This window comes from Dreissena polymorpha, chromosome 5, assembly GCF_020536995.1.
Source record: "Dreissena polymorpha isolate Duluth1 chromosome 5, UMN_Dpol_1.0, whole genome shotgun sequence".
Classification (NCBI taxonomy): Eukaryota; Metazoa; Mollusca; class Bivalvia; order Myida; family Dreissenidae; genus Dreissena; species Dreissena polymorpha.
The window spans coordinates 6,085,781-6,104,465 of record NC_068359.1 but is presented as its reverse complement, the minus strand read 5'-3'; the positions used below and the strand labels follow the sequence as shown (position 1 = coordinate 6,104,465).

Sequence of the window (18,685 nt, the reverse complement as noted above, 5' to 3'; positions counted from 1 at the left end):
ATGATTTTAAAATCTGACAATGAACGACATAGTTATGGCCCGGACAAGCTTATTCCGCCAGCCCGCCAGCCAGCCAGCCCGCCAGCCAGCCAGCCCGCCAGCCAGCCAGCCCGCCCGCATTCGCCAATCTAATAACCAGTTTTTTCCTTCGGAAAACCTGGTTAAAAACAAGAGATTGCCAAGCAATATGGTCCCCTACCGGTGAAACTCCACCATTTTTATTTTATTTTTTTATTTGTTGCCATAGCAACCATAAGTATCGACATAGGAACAAAATGAAATGACGTGCATAATCTCCATATTGCCATCCATCCATATTTTATGTTTCATGAAAAAATATGAGGACCTTTCAACTTTGAAAGTTATCGCAGGATCCAAATAAGAGTGACGGACAGACTGACAGACAGACTGAGCGCAAACCATAAGTCTCCTCCGGTTTCACCGGTAGGGGACAATAAAAGAGAGAGAACTCAGATGAGAATAATGAATATTGAAGAACTATAAAATTTGAAATCTGAAATAAATGATGTTCAGAGCACACATTTTAAAGGATTGATGATAGGATCCAAATTGCAGTAATTCTTAGGTGAAAAGCCATCTAAATATGTATAATCCAGCCTAGAAAAAACAATGTTTGGTAAAACAATAAATAGTGATAGTAAAATAACTGTGTAAACATGTATCATTAATACAATAACATGTTATAATCATGTATAATCAAATGGATGCAGTAATTGAGACTTTAATAACTATGTACAGGGTTTTTTTACCTTATATAACAGACGCCAAATATCGGCGTCTTTCCCCACCAAAATAGGCTGGTTTTCCCCCTTTCAGAACCAAAAATTCCCCCCTAAAAAAAAAAAAAAAAATTTTTTTTTTTTTTAATAGAAATATGTGTCTCATGATTATAATATCTCAATTCTATTTCAATTTAATTATGGAACAAGGCCTTCAAAGACGGATTGTCTACACAGATTGTCTACACAGATTGTCTACACAGTTCGATAACAAATCACATTTCTAATAAATACAATGCTATCCCTCATTGTCCCGTCTTGAAGGTCGAAAAGATGCTTTTTACGTCCAGCCTGGTTGTGCGGTTGAAGATGAGCAAGAGCATGCGGTACTCGGTTCGCAGTTAGCGTAGGGGTCTTATTGTTTGGTTGACCAAAACTAAGGCGCTTGGGATTCAGCACTGAATGGTCGGTCGACTTTGACATGGAATCACTGGTTGCCAGTGGTCTTTGTAGTCCTGTCGATGAGCCCCTTGGCGGTGCTGCGCTGTGGTTAAGAGGCGTGTGGGGAACTTCTGGCGATTATGGTGTGGATAGCATCCCTGCTTGACGCCCGTGATTGGTGGTCCTTATTGGATCTGTGCCAGGGCTGACAGGCATGCCAAAATCACCAGGTGGAGTAGTAGGCACAGACACCTTTGGCCAAGTAGCTGTGACAAGAGTCGAGCCATTGGCCACTACCTCTCCTGATTGATCTACAGTGGGTGTACTTGATAAGCCTAGTGTGCAGGGGGTGTGGAAAGGAGTGAACTTTCAGAGATGTTTGCGATTGCAGATGGTCACCCGGCCTGTACCATCCATCCGAATGACATACTGATGATACTGCTGAACCTCCTGTACCATCCATCCGAATGACATACTGATGATACTGCTGAACCTCCACTACAGTCCCAGTGCGCTCCCATCTTCTAGGATGGTTCCCAACCTGGTTCTGTACGTACACATGATCACCCACCTGGAGTGGTGGCAGCCTCCTGGTGTGCTCATGCCATCTCTCATGATCCCTTGAGTGCAGTCGGGCCAGCGCCAACTCCGGGTGAGACAGCAACTCAGTCCAAGTTTCATGAGGAGTGTATCTGCCAATTGGTATTGGAATAGCATCCCGGATCGGGTGTCCAAACAAAATCAATGCAGGGGACACTTTGGTCTCCGGGTCGACAGAGTTACAGTACATCAGTAGAGCTCTCTGGAACTTGTCTATATCCAGGTATCCTGTTGCAGTACCATTGTCCATCAGGCCATCCTTAAAAATTCTTTTGTTTGGCATAACCCGACCGACCCACTCAAATCGGCCCAACTGAATTTTTGTTTGTTACTTTCCAAAAAAATAATAATTTTTGCTCGCCGAAAATTCTTTCCGCTAAATTTTTCCTTTCCGCTTTTTATCCTTTTCGGTTATTTGCGTCATTTAATTGAATGCTCTTTCAAGGATATCTTAAATAGCAATGAACAAAACGCGTACCGGTATTTATTTGAGTCACCTATTTGTTTGACATATGCATATGCGATTAATAAGACTTTTAATACAATTAAACCGCTCCTGTTTTTCTCGTATCCCTTTAATTAAAATACGCTGCTGTCGTTAAGGATAGTTTGGGAGTAAAAAAAACAAATTAATTAATTATCACCGTTCAATTCAATTCGGCAATCGGCAGAGATGTGTAATATTATCGCCATATAACTAATTATTTAATTATCACTCTTTAATTCAGATCGGTAAATGTTCGGTAGAAAGATAAAAAGTGGTCAGCTTAGAAATATTTATTGACGGGTATTTTCACGTTTTTGTTTCATTTGCTTATCTCTTTATACGACTTTCCGACCGGTCGCTATTTTGGAGGCAGACGGCGATATTAAATGTGTATTCAAATTATACAACATCTGCGCATGAATGACCCAATATTATCCGATAGCTCCACCTGTCCTCACGTTTCATTCGACAACGTCATGTCATGTGTAAGCCAGCTCAATGCTGATTGGCCAGCTACAATTTGCACTTCTTTAACAATAAGGTCAAGCAATGTCTAATCAGGTACAGACCTGGTTTCGTTAACAGTTCGAATTGCGAACACTTTCATTGAAACAAAGAGACAAATATAGAAAACCAGTCCAGATTAAAATGGCGGATGTTTACAACGAAATTTTACTAGATTTTCGCCATTTAGATTTTTCAAATTCTCAATATTTTCGCAAATGACCCAAGGGCGAACGACAGCGCGAGCATTGCGAACGTGTTATTATTTGAATAAATGCTCACTATTACAGGGCTCGCGCTGTCGTTCGCCATTTGTGAAAGTATAGCGAATTTGGCTCAAGAAAAATATAATTCGTGAATATGCATAAATCTAGTTAAATTTCATTGAAAACATCCGCCATTTTAATCCAGAGTGTTTTTTAAAACTATTTTTCTGTTTGTTTCCATGAACAATTTGAAGCCCATATGGTAGCTGGCCAATCAACATAGAGTTCGCTATCGGGTAATATTTGGTCATTTATGCGCAGATAATGAAATACACAGTTGATATTGTCGTCTGCCTACAATATAACGGCTGATGGCACAAGTCGTATAAAAAAGCAAATGAAAAGAAGCGTAACACTCAATAAATTATTTTTAAGCTGATTACTTTACAAATTTCTACCGACTATCAATCTGAATTAAAGGATGATAATTAAATAATTAGTTACATGTCGAAGATGTTGCACCTTTCTGTTCTTGATTGAAATTAAAATGTTATAATTACTTTGTTGTTTTTTACTCACAAACTATGCTATTTTAAAGTAATATGTCAACCAAATAGTATATTAATTACGTATTTGCTAGGCTACTTGTTTCCATTTTCTGTAGTCAAACGATATGCACATTATATGTGCAAAATGCGTACCATTTTTCGGACTGTCGTTTTCAGATTAAGTATTTTTCGTCGATTATATTATATTTTCGAAGTTGTTTATAGAAAAAATAGACTTACAAATACACATGCGGTGATACGGACGGTGCAGAAAAATCTTTACCAGAGACAGAAGACTTGGAGCTTTATTAGATAATTATCTTTCAGTTTGGTATATTTCGGAGTTCAATGTCAGAAAAAAAAATACTAAAAAAAAATAAAATCCCTACCTACCCACCAAAATTTACCTGGGTCGGGTTATGCCAAACAAAAAAAAATTAAGGATGGCCTCAGCATGCCTTGACACTTTTCAGCTCTAGCTCAGCCCTACAGTTGGCATGTGGGTTTGCGACGGATGAAATTCTGTCTCGAACTCCCCAGGCCTCAAGAACGCTCGAGTCTTTCCAGATGTAAACTGTGGTCCCCCATCAGACATTCGTTCCTCCCGAATGCCGAACGTTACAAATGTCTCCCTTAGAAGTTTCACACCAGACTCTGATCTGTATACCATAGGCCAGTTGGAGTACATGTACCTGTCTACAAAGACCACATATTCTTTACAGTTGAAGGTCAGGTAGTCACTGCATATCATCTGAAACGGGTAGTCAGGCAGGGTTAGGTCTGACGGGGGCTGGATTGACTTAGCTGTCCGATGGCAATGCGTACACTGGTCCCTTATCCTTGCAATGGCAATTGTGATACCTGGCCAGTACACAGAATCCATGGCCCTTGCACGCATTGCACTAAGTCCTTGGTGAGCTGCATGGAGTGCATTGAGAATTGACTGACAAAGTGCTGGGGGAATGACTATTCTTTGGCCCATTAGAACCACACCGTCCACAACACTTGAGCTTGCTGCAAACTGATGATAAGGTCAAAGTGCTGCTGGTAGTTCTCTACAGTTGTCTGGAAGTCTGCTCTCCAGGAAGTTGATAAGACTTTGAAAGGTAGGGTCTGATGTTGTGGCCACACGTACCATGTCCCATGTGACAACTGAAACAACAGCATTAAGAGTGCATGTTGCAGCTGCTACCGAAGAGAAGTCATCTGCCACATCAATATCATCTGCATGCTGGTACAAGCAGGGCAGTGCGTCGTGACAAGATGTATCCACTTCTTGTTCTGTATCCGGTGACTCACCAGGCAACACCAGACGCTCAGGACATCCTGTCATATGTCTCGAAGCTGCATCTGGTCAAAGTTTCTTCTTACCGGGAACATGCACCATTATGAACCTTAAGATTGAGAAGTCGTCTGTTACTGATGTCAGTGAGTGACCTGTCATTCAAGATTTCGAGGAGTGGTTTGTGGTCTGTAGCTACAATGAGGTCCTCACATCCCAAGACATAGTAGCTTGTCTGATGAAGTGCATATACAACTGCTTAGGCTTCACCTTCGATGGGAGCGTACCGGCTTTCAACAGGATGAGTGAATCGGCTCCCAATTAGGCACAGTTTTCAGCCATCCTGACAGCAGGTAGGAGTCTTGTTGGGACACTGACAGAACTTCTGCATCATGAAGAAACCAATGCCCAGTCTGTGGCCAAGCATGTTACACAAGTGGGATCGAATAGGCGAACACTTTTCATTTCCTTGATGATGACTTCTTTGGACCTTCAAAAAAGTTCATCCAGTTCATCTGTCCAACGAAACACAGTTGACGGCTTCAAGAGAGCCCGGAATGGCTGCATCTGTTTCGTCATGGCAAATGCATATGCCCCCTGATTGATCAGCCCTGCCCCAAACCAAGCTCTTACTAAAGCCATATACCGATAAAAGCCCCGCCCCCTGGCGGCCATGTCAACAGTCCAGAACTATTTTCAAACTCATCCAAGATATCATTTAATCAAATATTCTGACTATATAAATCAGTGTCCGACAAATCCATTGCCCGGAGCCCGGGGGCAACCGAAATTTTTCATCGGGCTACTGAAATTTTCCAGCTGACGCCCGCCGGGCTACTATAAATCTATAAGAGCGGTAGCCTGGTTTATTGACAAACATACGTAGAATAAACACGCTGACCATGTGTTTGTACACTGTGTATTGCTTATAATCCGATAACAAAGTGCAATCAATTATCTAATCAGTCACCGATCACTTGCGGTAATGTCTTAAACAGTAACAGTGTATTTTAATCATCCAATCAGAATCAACATTTGTCGTCTGCTAATAATATATTGAGAGCCGGTTTGATAGTTGGCGCACATGATGCAACATCATTCCGCAGTTTGGAATTCTTTGTTAACCGCAACAATGAGTAATAGCGACAACGTTTTTGATGTCATTAAATATCCAAGGACGCCAAACATTAAATAAATCAAAACAATAGCGGATTCTTCAAAACGGTAACGAAACCGAAAATGAATATTAATGACAACTTTGAGAACGCGGTTAACACCTGCTAATTAGTTTGCATGTCAATTAATAATTGGATTAATCGACTGTTAATCAATAATCCCATATATGCCCAATTTATATTTTTAAAACCAAATTATGGGTGGGTAATATAGACGATAAGAGTCATAAACACAAACGTTTGAAATTTTCTAAAATGTCAAATGAATTTCGGCATATGGTTCTATTTAAAGATATGATGAAATAAGCTCCCAATCAGGACCGTTGTATTGCAAAATGCGTAAATAACCTGCCACGGTTTGCACGCGTTGTGTACAGCTATTTTAGGTTACAAAATTCTACATTTAAGAAATGAATTTCTTTGTCCTGATAAAAAGCGCGCGAAAATTGGCGTGGGTGTATTTATTTGTAAATAAAAATTTCGTAGCGTGTACAGCATTGAGATCATTTAATTTCCATTAAAAGTTTCGTTGTGAATTTCAACTAAAGTACCGGGGTATCTCGCGAATTATTTGGCATTGACATTTTCTCTTAATAAAATATCATGTAAACACGCTGTATCGTTACCGTAAAGCTGTATCAGTTCCTTTATTATTGAAACAATTATTGTATTGTATACTGACTGCACACAAGTGTCGTACGGATGCAATACGTAAATTCGGACAGTACTTAAAGTATTGCATTGATTAACACCATACGAGTCAATCGCATTGATCATCTAAACGCTTTATTTACGTTTGCGACTTAACGTGCTGTCCGAATTTAAGTACACATACATGTGCACATACATGTAATATCTACATGTAGTATATGATTTTCTTTGGTACATTTACATTTAAGTACAAGGTGCCTGTACTGTAACATTAATTTACGATATTGACTGTGTACATCAGACTACTTGCTGTTTTATGTATATGTATGTATGCATACATATTATGTATATGTAAATGAAGAAATAAAATAAAGATGAAAACCTGCCTCTTATCATTTTGTAGGAAAATTTTATGGGCTACCAAATATTTTTATTGGTAGCCCAGTGGGCTACCTGAAAAATAAGAAATTTGTCGGACACTGTAAATTCCATGAAGTATTAACAAGGTTTTAGTTTAGCCACATATAGCTTTCTAAGGAAAAATTCCCCTGCTCCCATGTCATTGCTTTTTAAAATTTGTTTTTACATGGTTTGCTTCACAAACTTATTTCCTGTTTGCAAGGTGTGTAGATATACAATAGTGACTTAAATAACTTCCAATAACAATTAATTTGCAAAAAAGCAATTCGTAAAATAAAGACAAATGGCATTCGCATTCCGCAACAGCTTTTAATAGAAGTAATATCTATCGTTGACGTTATTCGAAATGTGTATGCAGTTCCTATATCAAGTTGGTACGATTGTTTATTGGTGCGAAGTGTTTTTGGTACGACTACGAAACGATTATAACCCTATATTGAACACTATTCGACACAAATTATATGACATTGAGATACTAAGAAGTACTCCACAACGCAAACCACCAAAAAGTTTTTTATAAAATGTTTCTTTAATATATAAAATAGCGAATCTCACCTACCATTCAGGCTTTGTCAACAACATGGGTTTTCCCCGTGTATTCTCGGGCAGGTATAAAACCCGGAACTATCCGGAAATCTTTATGGTAAAACCCGGAACCGATATAAATGGTTATAACTTCATTATTATTCGTCCGATATTAATTATAATGGTACCGTTGTAAAGAAGATCCTCTACAGATTCTAACCATATCAAAATATTTTATGGCAGGGTCGTAGTCGGCCTGTAAATCGCGGACAAAGTCGGCCTGTTTTAACGTTTTTTTTTACACACGCAAATGCCGAAAAGAAAACCCGGAACCGATATAAATGGTTATAACTTCATTATTATTCGTCCGATATTAATTATAATGGTACCGTTGTAAAGAAGATCCTCTACATATTCTAACCATATCAAAACATTTTATGGCAGGGTCGTAGTCGGCCTGTAAATCGCGGACAAAGTCGGCCTGTTTTAACGTTTTTTTTTTACACACGCAAATGCCGAAAAGAAAACCCGGAACCGATATAAATGGTTATAACTTCATTATTATTCGTCCGATATTAATTATAATGATACCGTTGTAAAGAAGATCCTCTACAAATTCTAACCATATCAAAATATTTTATGGCAGGGTCGTAGTCGGCCTGTAAATCGCGGACAAAGTCGGCCTGTTTTAACGTTTTTTTTTACACACGCAAATGCCGAAAAGAAAACCCGGAACCGATATAAATGGTTATAACTTCATTATTATTCGTCCGATATTAATTATAATGGTACCGTTGTAAAGAAGATCCTCTACAGATTCTAACCATATCAAAATATTTTATGGCAGGGTCGTAGTCGGCCTGTAAATCGCGGACAAAGTCGGCCTGTTTTAACGTTTTTTTTTACACACGCAAATGCCGAAAAGAAAACCCGGAACCGATATAAATGGTTATAACTTCATTATTATTCGTCCGATATTAATTATAATGGTACCGTTGTAAAGAAGATCCTCTACAAATTCTAACCATATCAAAATATTTTATGGCAGGGTCGTAGTCGGCCTGTAAATCGCGGACAAAGTCGGCCTGTTTTAACGTTTTTTTTTACACACGCAAATGCCGAAAAGAAAACCCGGAACCGATATAAATGGTTATAACTTCATTATTATTCGTCCGATATTAATTATAATGGTACCGTTGTAAAGAAGATCCTCTACAGATTCTAACCATATCAAAATATTTTATGGCAGGGTCGTAGTCGGCCTGCAAATCGCGGACAAAGTCGGCCTATTTTAACGTTTTTTTTTACACACGCAAATGCCGAGAAGAAAACCCGGAACCGATATAAATGGTTATAACTTCATTATTATTCGTCCGATATTAATTATAATGGTACCGTTGTAAAGAAGATCCTCTACAGATTCTAACCATATCAAAATATTTTATGGCAGGGTCGTAGTCGGCCTGTAAATCGCGGACAAAGTCGGCCTGTTTTAACGTTTTTTTTTACACACGCAAATGCCGAAAAGAAAACCCGGAACCGATATAAATTGTTATAACTTCATTATTATTCGTCCGATATTAATTATAATGGTACCGTTGTAAAGAAGATCCTCTACAGATTCTAACCATATCAAAATATTTTATGGCAGGGTCGTAGTCGGCCTGTAAATCGCGGACAAAGTCGGCCTGTTTTAACGTTTTTTTTTACACACGCAAATGCCGAAAAGAAAACCCGGAACCGATATAAATGGTTATAACTTCATTATTATTCGTCCGATATTAATTATAATGGTACCGTTGTAAAGAAGATCCTCTACAGATTCTAACCATATCAAAATATTTTATGGCAGGGTCGTAGTCGGCCTGCAAATCGCGGACAAAGTCGGCCTATTTTAACGTTTTTTTTTACACACGCAAATGCCGAGAAGAAAACCCGGAACCGATATAAATGGTTATAACTTCATTATTATTCGTCCGATATTAATTATAATGGTACCGTTGTAAAGAAGATCCTCTACAGATTCTAACCATATCAAAATATTTTATGGCAGGGTCGTAGTCGGCCTGTAAATCGCGGACAAAGTCGGCCTGTTTTAACGTTTTTTTTTACACACGCAAATGCCGAAAAGAAAACCCGGAACCGATATAAATGGTTATAACTTCATTATTATTCGTCCGATATTAATTATAATGGTACCGTTGTAAAGAAGATCCTCTACAGATTCTAACCATATCAAAATATTTTATGGCAGGGTCGTAGTCGGCCTGCAAATCGCGGACAAAGTCGGCCTATTTTAACGTTTTTTTTTACACACGCAAATGCCGAGAAGAAAACCCGGAACCGATATAAATGGTTATAACTTCATTATTATTCGTCCGATATTAATTATAATGGTACCGTTGTAAAGAAGATCCTCTACAGATTCTAACCATATCAAAATATTTTATGGCAGGGTCGTAGTCGGCCTGTAAATCGCGGACAAAGTCGGCCTGTTTTAACGGTTTTTTTACACACGCAAATGCCGTAAAGAAAACCCGGAACCGATATAAATGGTTATAAATGCATTATTATTCGTCCGATATTAATTATAATGGTACCGTTGTAAAGAAGATCCTCTACATTTTCTAACCATATGAAAATATTTTATGGCAGGATCGTAGTCGGCCTGTAAATCGCGGACAAAGTCGGCCTGTTTTAACGGTTTTTTTACACACGCAAATGCCGTAAAGAAAACTAGGAACCGATATAAATGGTTATAAATGCATTATTATTCGTCCGATATTAATTGTAATGGTACCGTTGTAAAGAAGATCCTCTACAGATTCTAACCATATCAAAATATTTTATGGCAGGGTCGTAGTCGGCCTGCAAATCGCGGACAAAGTCGACCTGTTTTATTCCGTAGTATGGTTCTGATATTCTAGATGTGGTCAGAAGATATGACCAAACATTTACAAGGGTGTTTTAATGATATAATAGAATAACACTAACACATACAAGCGTGTTTTTATTTACATTGCCTCGATCAAAATGCTCAACCTTATTCAACATATGAATATTTTTTTTTCTTAACCAAGGAAACATACATGCTTTATAAAATGAACACTTTTTCATATACGGAATACTGTATAAATACTGTGTTTGACGGTAATAGCCGTTTTACTGAGACAGTGAATTGTGTGAATAACAATTTACACATACATATTAACCTTTGTATGGGGGAATTAGGTATTCAGATTCAGGAACAATTGGGGTTAATAGAATCAGATATTCCAATGGCCATAACTTTCTAAATAATAGACAGTACATAACTTTCCGCAATTACGCACAACTGCATGTCGCCCTGAATAATGTCCATGAGTTGAAAGAAAATCAATTGAAATTGCAAGGAGATGCGTTCACACAAAATTATTCTTATACTAAGTATATTGAAGATATAATCATATGGTCATTATTTCAGTTTAATGGCATGCGATGTTTAAATTTCCGAATAAATGAAGTGTAAAAAAATGAAATTATTGAATACTAACTATTTACTACATTTAATCTTTAAAAAATCACAATTTGGAAAACTCACGTTTTTTCGCAAATATTGCAAGTTCGCGACTCATTTTCACAATTCTGAAGAATTCGCGACTTCAGAAATTTCACAAATTAGGCATGTTTCTTCAATGGCCATTATATACTTTCTTTAGCGCGTTACATGACTTAACGAGTGTTGGTTTCTATTCAAATCTGCTAAATACTGCGCTCTTAATTAGAATCGCATAAACGGTTTTGGTGGCATTGTTGATGACGTAAATTACTTAGATTATAAGACTTATACTACTAAATGCTGATTGAGCAAATACGACGTAAACAGATCATAATTTCAACAAAGTCATAATCTTGATGCAATTTATATTTTTATGAACGTGTTTACACGAGCATTAATTTGTACCCGCGCTTTCGGTAAATCTAGTAACCGTTTATAGATATATAAATATATTTACGTAAAACAATGACACTGCGATAAGATGCACTAACGCGCATAATTTAAAATGGTTTAAGAAATCAAGTATATTATGACCAGGTCGGAAATTAACTCATTAGCAATGGTTACCCACGCTTGATTTATAACTAACAGACCCTAAAAACAACGACAATATTTACATAGCTTACAATTAAAGACTATATCAGTTATAAATTATGTCAACCCTCCTGAACATCAACATACAACGGACAGTGAACGAGTACATGTATTTCATCCTCGATCTTATCTGTACAATGAAAACAAGTTCTGTTACATAGCTCATTATTTTCATTCCGGCCGGTCTCTAGCCTGACTACTGAACATACTAATATTCGCGAATAAACCTGAGTTCACAGAAATGAATGCTATTTACATTATTATTTCATGTTTCAAAATCAGTGTGCACTTAATCAACTAGATCTAATAATTAGCACTTACTCATTCGTACAATAACAAAAAATCTGTATAAATTAAGACTCGTTTCATGAAGACTGAAATCAAAATCATGATGAGAGCTCGAATATACGAATTTGAGTTTTTTAGTGAATTTTACTTTAAACGAGAACATTGCACTATGAATGCATACTAATTCGTTGATTTTGGACCAATTCGTACAAGTTTTTACCCGCAGCCTTGGAGCGTTCAAGTCTCTCTCTCTCTCTCTCTGGTGTTAAATGCAATATACGTTTACAATCTCATATTTTTGTGCAGTTATTTCAGCTTGTGGTCTTGTTTACATAAGACGTTTAAAACGATTTTACTACTAGCGAAAGGCAAGTCAGTCTTTCGTTGATTTTTTTGTTCTAAAAAGTGCTTTCTGCAATGCGTGCTTATACTTTTGTAAGATACGCTAAAGAGAAGTACAATTCCTTTTACCAAAATATGAATCATTTTCTGCACACGTGAAATGCAAATTATTTCATTGCGAATGAGATGCTAATAGACTGATGTAATGACAGCGATGAATTTAAAGAATCTGTTTGTCTTACATGTACACTATACATGAAAGGAAGGTATCATTACTCTCGTTTATTTTATATATATTATTATGAAAAATTATTTTGTTAAAGGCATAGTCAAACGGAAAAACTTTTCATGGTTATTATAATATATCATTCCTTCACTAAAATGAATGATATATCTTTGGATAGTTGTCAATTTTGTGGTTTAAATTTGAAATGTCATAATATGTAACGTCTCTTACAGAGTATATTATATATACGATTTTGTAGTGACTGTCATGTTTTATACATAGCACACACAATGCACCCATATCCGATTTTTCGTCATTTAAAGTCAAAAGTTTCAATTGGTTGCATCAAAATATCACTCACTACAAGTTGGTTTTTAACTACTTCAAAAAATGAAAATGCCCCTTTAATTGACTATAGAGGATTTGACACCTTTGAGTTAATGCTGTTAGTACAGATGACATAATAGTTTCAGATTTTAATTCGCACCGTTCGCTTAACTCAACGTTCAATGGCACGCGAACTTATTATTGTAACTAATGCAAGCTTAAAATAATATGTGAATATTTTCTAAAAAAACCACTATCCTGCGAAAATGGATCTTATTTAATTGTGGTTCCCTCTTATGTTGTCCGTCGACTTTAAGAATAATGTGTCAGTAATAAAAGTATTGTACATATTCACATGCTTTGTAATAAATGAAAGATGCAAATGTGTCCAATTCATCTTTTTCAGTGCGCTTAATGTAGCTTCTTTAATATCAAACTTAATTAGCGCCGTCTTTATTAAGGCTATGTCTATTTTAAGAACAGATTACGGGGCGCCTAGATTACAGTGAAGTTTATACTAATGTGCAACAATGATGTGGGTCCACTCTCGTTGTTTATTTTATATGTACATAACAATTTGCAATAAATGACATCAGTTATTTTCAGTAAATCCAATTTGTTCATAACAGTAGCCAGGTGCCTGAGATAGAGCTGATAAATAGGGATAACCACAGCAGGTGGCTAATACACAGTGTAGACTTCCCCTGTTTTATTATTGGAATTGTTTTTTATCTGATTGGCATTTATGAAGTGTATTAATTCGGGTCTGTTGGCGATCATTTTATGTGCAAAACTGTGTTGTTTTTTTTCTGACTTTTAATCGTTATGCTTTTAAACACAATTTCATGAAACCATTTAATTAAATACATTGGCGCGTTGGAACATGAATTATAAATCAAGCTGAGTGGTATCAGTTTTTAAATCGCATAACTCGCTTAAATCAACGTTCAATATCACGCACGCTTAACAAAATTATAAAAACATCACGTGATTCATTATATTGGTTTAAAAAAGTATGTACACATATGATATGTATTGTTATATTTTGTTTTTGTTTTTAATCATCAAGAAAAAATAAAACATTGTCATATATATAGCGCTTTACCTTTGCAAAATTCTACATTACATAAAGAAGTATCGTATTTGTTAAAGTGAACATGCTTGACATATTTATAATGCATTATTACAAGTAATATAGTGCACACGGAATTTGACCTTTAACTTTATGCAATCCACATTTTTAAGCGTCGTATTGTAACAGTAGCAGACAACAGGCATCAGGTTAATAAGAATAACTGATGTATTTATAGAACGTGAATAAAATCACCAAGTAACATGTTTTGAAATTACAAATAATAGTATAACATTATTCATCTATCAATGGTCATTAAAAGCTATGTTTAAAAGCAAATAATATCAAAATGTTTGCCGAAATAAACAATTGTGCTGTGTTTGTGTCACGCTCTATTGGTATTTAAGTCGGTCCATACAATCACCGAAAAGCACCGAAAGGCACTCAATTTCTCTCTCTATATATGCAATATATCGTTTCTAGCGTGTGTTAACGGGTTTAATTAGTTATTAATGGTTATATGAATGTATGTCTATACTACATTTTGCCCAAAATTGGATTAATATCGGCAATATACCGACCGAATAGCAATTCATGTGAAGACCGAAAAGCAATCAATTTCTTGTATATAAATGAAAAATTGCGTTTCTATTGTGTGTAACGGATTAAATGAGTTATAAATGGTTATATTTTATGCATACTTATACTACCTTTTGTTTATTATGATGTATTAATGCCCAAAATTGGATAAATATCGGCAATATACCGCCCGAAAAGCACTTCATGTGACGACCGAAAAGCACTCAATTTCTCGCTATATATATGAAAACTTGCGTTTCTATTGTGTGTAAACGGACTAAATTAGTTATAAATGGTTATATTTCATGCATATTTATACTACCTTGTGTTTGTTATGATGTATTAATGCCCAAAATTGGATAAATATCGGCAATATACCGACCGAAAAGCACTTCATGTGAAGACCGAAAAGCACTCGATTTCTCGCAATATATATGCAAAAATGCGTTTCTATTGTGTGTTAATGGACTAAATTAGATAAAAATGGTTATATTTCATGCATATTTATACTACCTTGTGTTTATTATGATGTATTAATGCCCCATATTGGATAAATATCGGCAATATACCGACCGAAAAGCACTTCATGTGAAGACCGAAAAGCACTCCCGCGACAGCACAGAATCACCGAAAAGCACTCAATTTCTTCATATTTACATGAAAGTAAGCCATAAGTGCCGTTTATAATGGATTGAAAACATGTACGTATTAATTAAGTCATTAATCACTTCGTTAAATATTGATTTAAGTGTAAAGATCACGCACAATAGTATTTTTATTTGCAACCGAAAAGCACTATCGCGCCAGCATAGAATCACCGAAAAGCACTCAATTATTCTATATATACATGAAAGTAAACTATAAGGGCCGATTTTAATGGAGTGAAAAAATGTACATATTTATTTAGTCAATAATGACTTCGTTAAATGTTGATTTAAGTATAAAAATAAAAAAGGCAGTTCTTCTTTTCATTTGCATCAAATTAAAGGTTAAAGACCGAATGTTTAAAAAAAAAACTGCTATTTTATGAATATATATCAAGCACGTACACTTAACCAAAAAATACGATATTTCTTTATTTAATGTAGAATTTTGAAAAATTAAAGCGCTTTATACATAACAATGCTTCTTTCTGGTACTTCTTGAGTAAATAAACAACAATGTACAGCATATTATATTTGTACATAATTTATAAAAAGAACTATGCGCGTCCCATTGAACGTTGAGTTAAGCGAGAGTTGAGAATTAAATTACACATTCATTGTTTCATTATTTCTTTTTTAAATTGAAATGATTAAAAAAATAAGTCAGAAAACCAGCTTTTCTGCATTAAATGACCTTTAACAACACGCCATCAGACCCGAATGAATACACGTCATTTATTCCAAGCAGGTAAATAACAAATACTATAATAAAACAGGGGAAGTCTACACTGTGTATAAGCAACCTGCTGTGGGTATCGTATCAGCTCAATACACAGGAACATGGTCATAATGGCTACTGTACTGGAAAAATTGGATTTACAGTCAAAATAACCAATTTCGTTTAAGTCTACACTGTGTATTAGCAACTTGCTGTGGTGATCTTATCAGCTCAATACACAGGAACATGGCTACTGTACGGAAAAAAAATGGATTTACAGCCAAAATAACTGATTTCATTTATTGCTGAAGTGGTGTGTATTTAAATTAACAACGAGCATTGATCCACCTCACCGTTGCACATTATATTAAATTAATTAATTTAATGAACTAATTAACGGCGGCGCTAATAAAGTGTGAAGGTGGAAATTAAGAAATAAGATATATTTTCGCATGACACTGAATACACACGATACATGGATAAAATATAAATAAGACACATTTGAATCTGTCATTTCTCCAACAAAATAGCACGTAGTCACATATATAAGATAGCTTAAAGACCAGAAAACAATATAAGTTAGACACATTTGCATCTTACATATCTTAAAAAAAACAAACATGTGAATCTAAAGCAATACATTTATTACTGACACTACCTATTCTATATGTTGGCGGACAGCATAAGTTCAAAAAAGGAACCACAATTAAATAAGATCCATTTTCGAATGATAATGATTGTATAGCAAGAAGTCATATATTAATTCTAGCTAAACTTGCATTAGTTAAAATAATTGTGTTCATTAAGTTCACATCAATCTGTTCTGTAAAAAGAGATAGAACAGATTAAAGACGGCGCTAATAAAGTGTGAAAGTGCGCGTGCCTTTGAACGTTGAGTTAAGCGAGAGGTGCGAATGAAATTACACATAATTAAAAACTGATACTATTGTGTCACCTTGCATTGTGCTAACATCAATAACTCAAAAGTGTCTCGATGCTCGCGCAATAAATGGTTTTAATGGAACCATTAAAATCGCTATTATTAATACAAAGCACATTAACTAAAATTCATGCTGCAATTTCTATTTAAGAGTTTCACGTCAATTAGAAAAACTTAAAACATTTACATCAATGAAGTGCTTTTCGGTTGGTACATTGCCGATATATTTATAACTTGCTACCAGTTGATTATAACTATATATTTTATTTGATATTTTACATGACTGTCTTAGTCCTCTAAGCCGAAATGATCCGTAAACTAAAAAAGTTTCTTTGTGTCGTATTACTTAAACTAAATTTTGATTCACATCGTGCATCGAATCATTTCTGTCGGTCATGTCGGTTGATATTCATTATTTTCATATGGTTAGAAAATGTAGAGGATCTTCTTTACAACGGTACCATTATAATTAATATCGGACGAATAATAATGCATTTATAACCATTTATATCGGTTCCGGGTTTTCTTTACGGCATTTGCGTGTTTTAAAAAAACGTTAAAACAGGCCGACTTTGTCCGCGATTTACAGGCCGACTACGACCCTGCCATAAAATATTTTGATATGGTTAGAATCTGTAGAGGATCTTCTTTACAACGGTACCATTATAATTAATATCGGACGAATAATAATGAAGTTATAACCATTTATATCGGTTCCGGGTTTTCTTCTCGGCATTTGCGTGTGTAAAAAAAACCGTTAAAACAGGCCGACTTTGTCCGCGATTTACAGGCCGACTACGACCCTGCCATAAAATATTTTGATATGGTTAGAATCTGTAGAGGATCTTCTTTACAACGGTACCATTATAATTAATATCGGACGAATAATAATGAAGTGATAACCATTTATATCGGTTCCGGGTTTTCTTCTCGGCATTTGCGTGTGTAAAAAAAAACGTTAAAACAGGCCGACTTTGTCCGCGATTTACAGGCCGACTACGACCCTGCCATAAAATATTTTGATATGGTTAAAATCTGTAGAGGATCTTCTTTACAACGGTACCATTATAATTAATATCGGACGAATAATAATGAAGTTATAACCATTTATATCGGTTCCGGGTTTTCTTCTCGGCATTTGCCTGTGTAAAAAAAAACGTTAAAACAGGCCGACTTTGTCCGCAATTTACAGGCCGACTACGACCCTGCCATAAAATATTTTGATATGGTTAGAATCTGTAGAGGATCTTCTTTACAACGGTACCATTATAATTAATATCGGACGAATAATAATGAAGTTATAACCATTTATATCGGTTCCGGGTTTTCTTTTCGGCATTTGCGTGTGTAAAAAAAAAACGTTAAAACAGGCCAACTTTGTCCGCGATTTACAGGCCGACTACGACCCTGCCATAAAATATTTTGATATGGTTAGAATCTGTAGAGGATCTTCTTTACAACGGTACCATTATAATTAATATCGGACGAATAATAATGAAGTTATAACCATTTATATCGGTTCCGGGTTTTCTTCTCGGCATTTGCGTGTGTAAAAAAAAACGTTAAAACAGGCCGACTTTGTCCGCGATTTACAGGCCGACTACGACCCTGCCATAAAATTTTTTGATATGGTTAGAATCTGTAGAGGATCTTCTTTACAACGGTACCATTATAATTAATATCGGACGAATAATAATGAAGTTATAACCATTTATATCGGTTCCGGGTTTTCTTTTCGGCATTTGCGTGTGTAAAAAAAAACGTTAAAACAGGCCGACTTTGTCCGCGATTTACAGGCCGACTACGACCCTGCCATAAAATATGTTGATATGGTTAGA

General features: G+C 35.9%; 1 protein-coding gene across 2 annotated transcripts in view; it reads right to left on the bottom strand.

Moving 5' to 3' along the window:
• The window catches only part of LOC127882460 (uncharacterized), a 60,724-nt gene extending 53,066 nt beyond the window's left edge, over positions 1–7,658 (bottom strand). The window contains exon 1 of one of the 2 annotated variants that reach the window (XM_052431100.1): positions 7,610–7,658. The gene's annotated coding sequence lies outside the window, so the exon portion shown is untranslated. The remainder of the gene's footprint in view (positions 1–7,609) is intronic. The other variant, XM_052431099.1, reaches the window with a different exon arrangement.
• Positions 7,659–18,685: the final 11,027 nt, after the last annotated feature.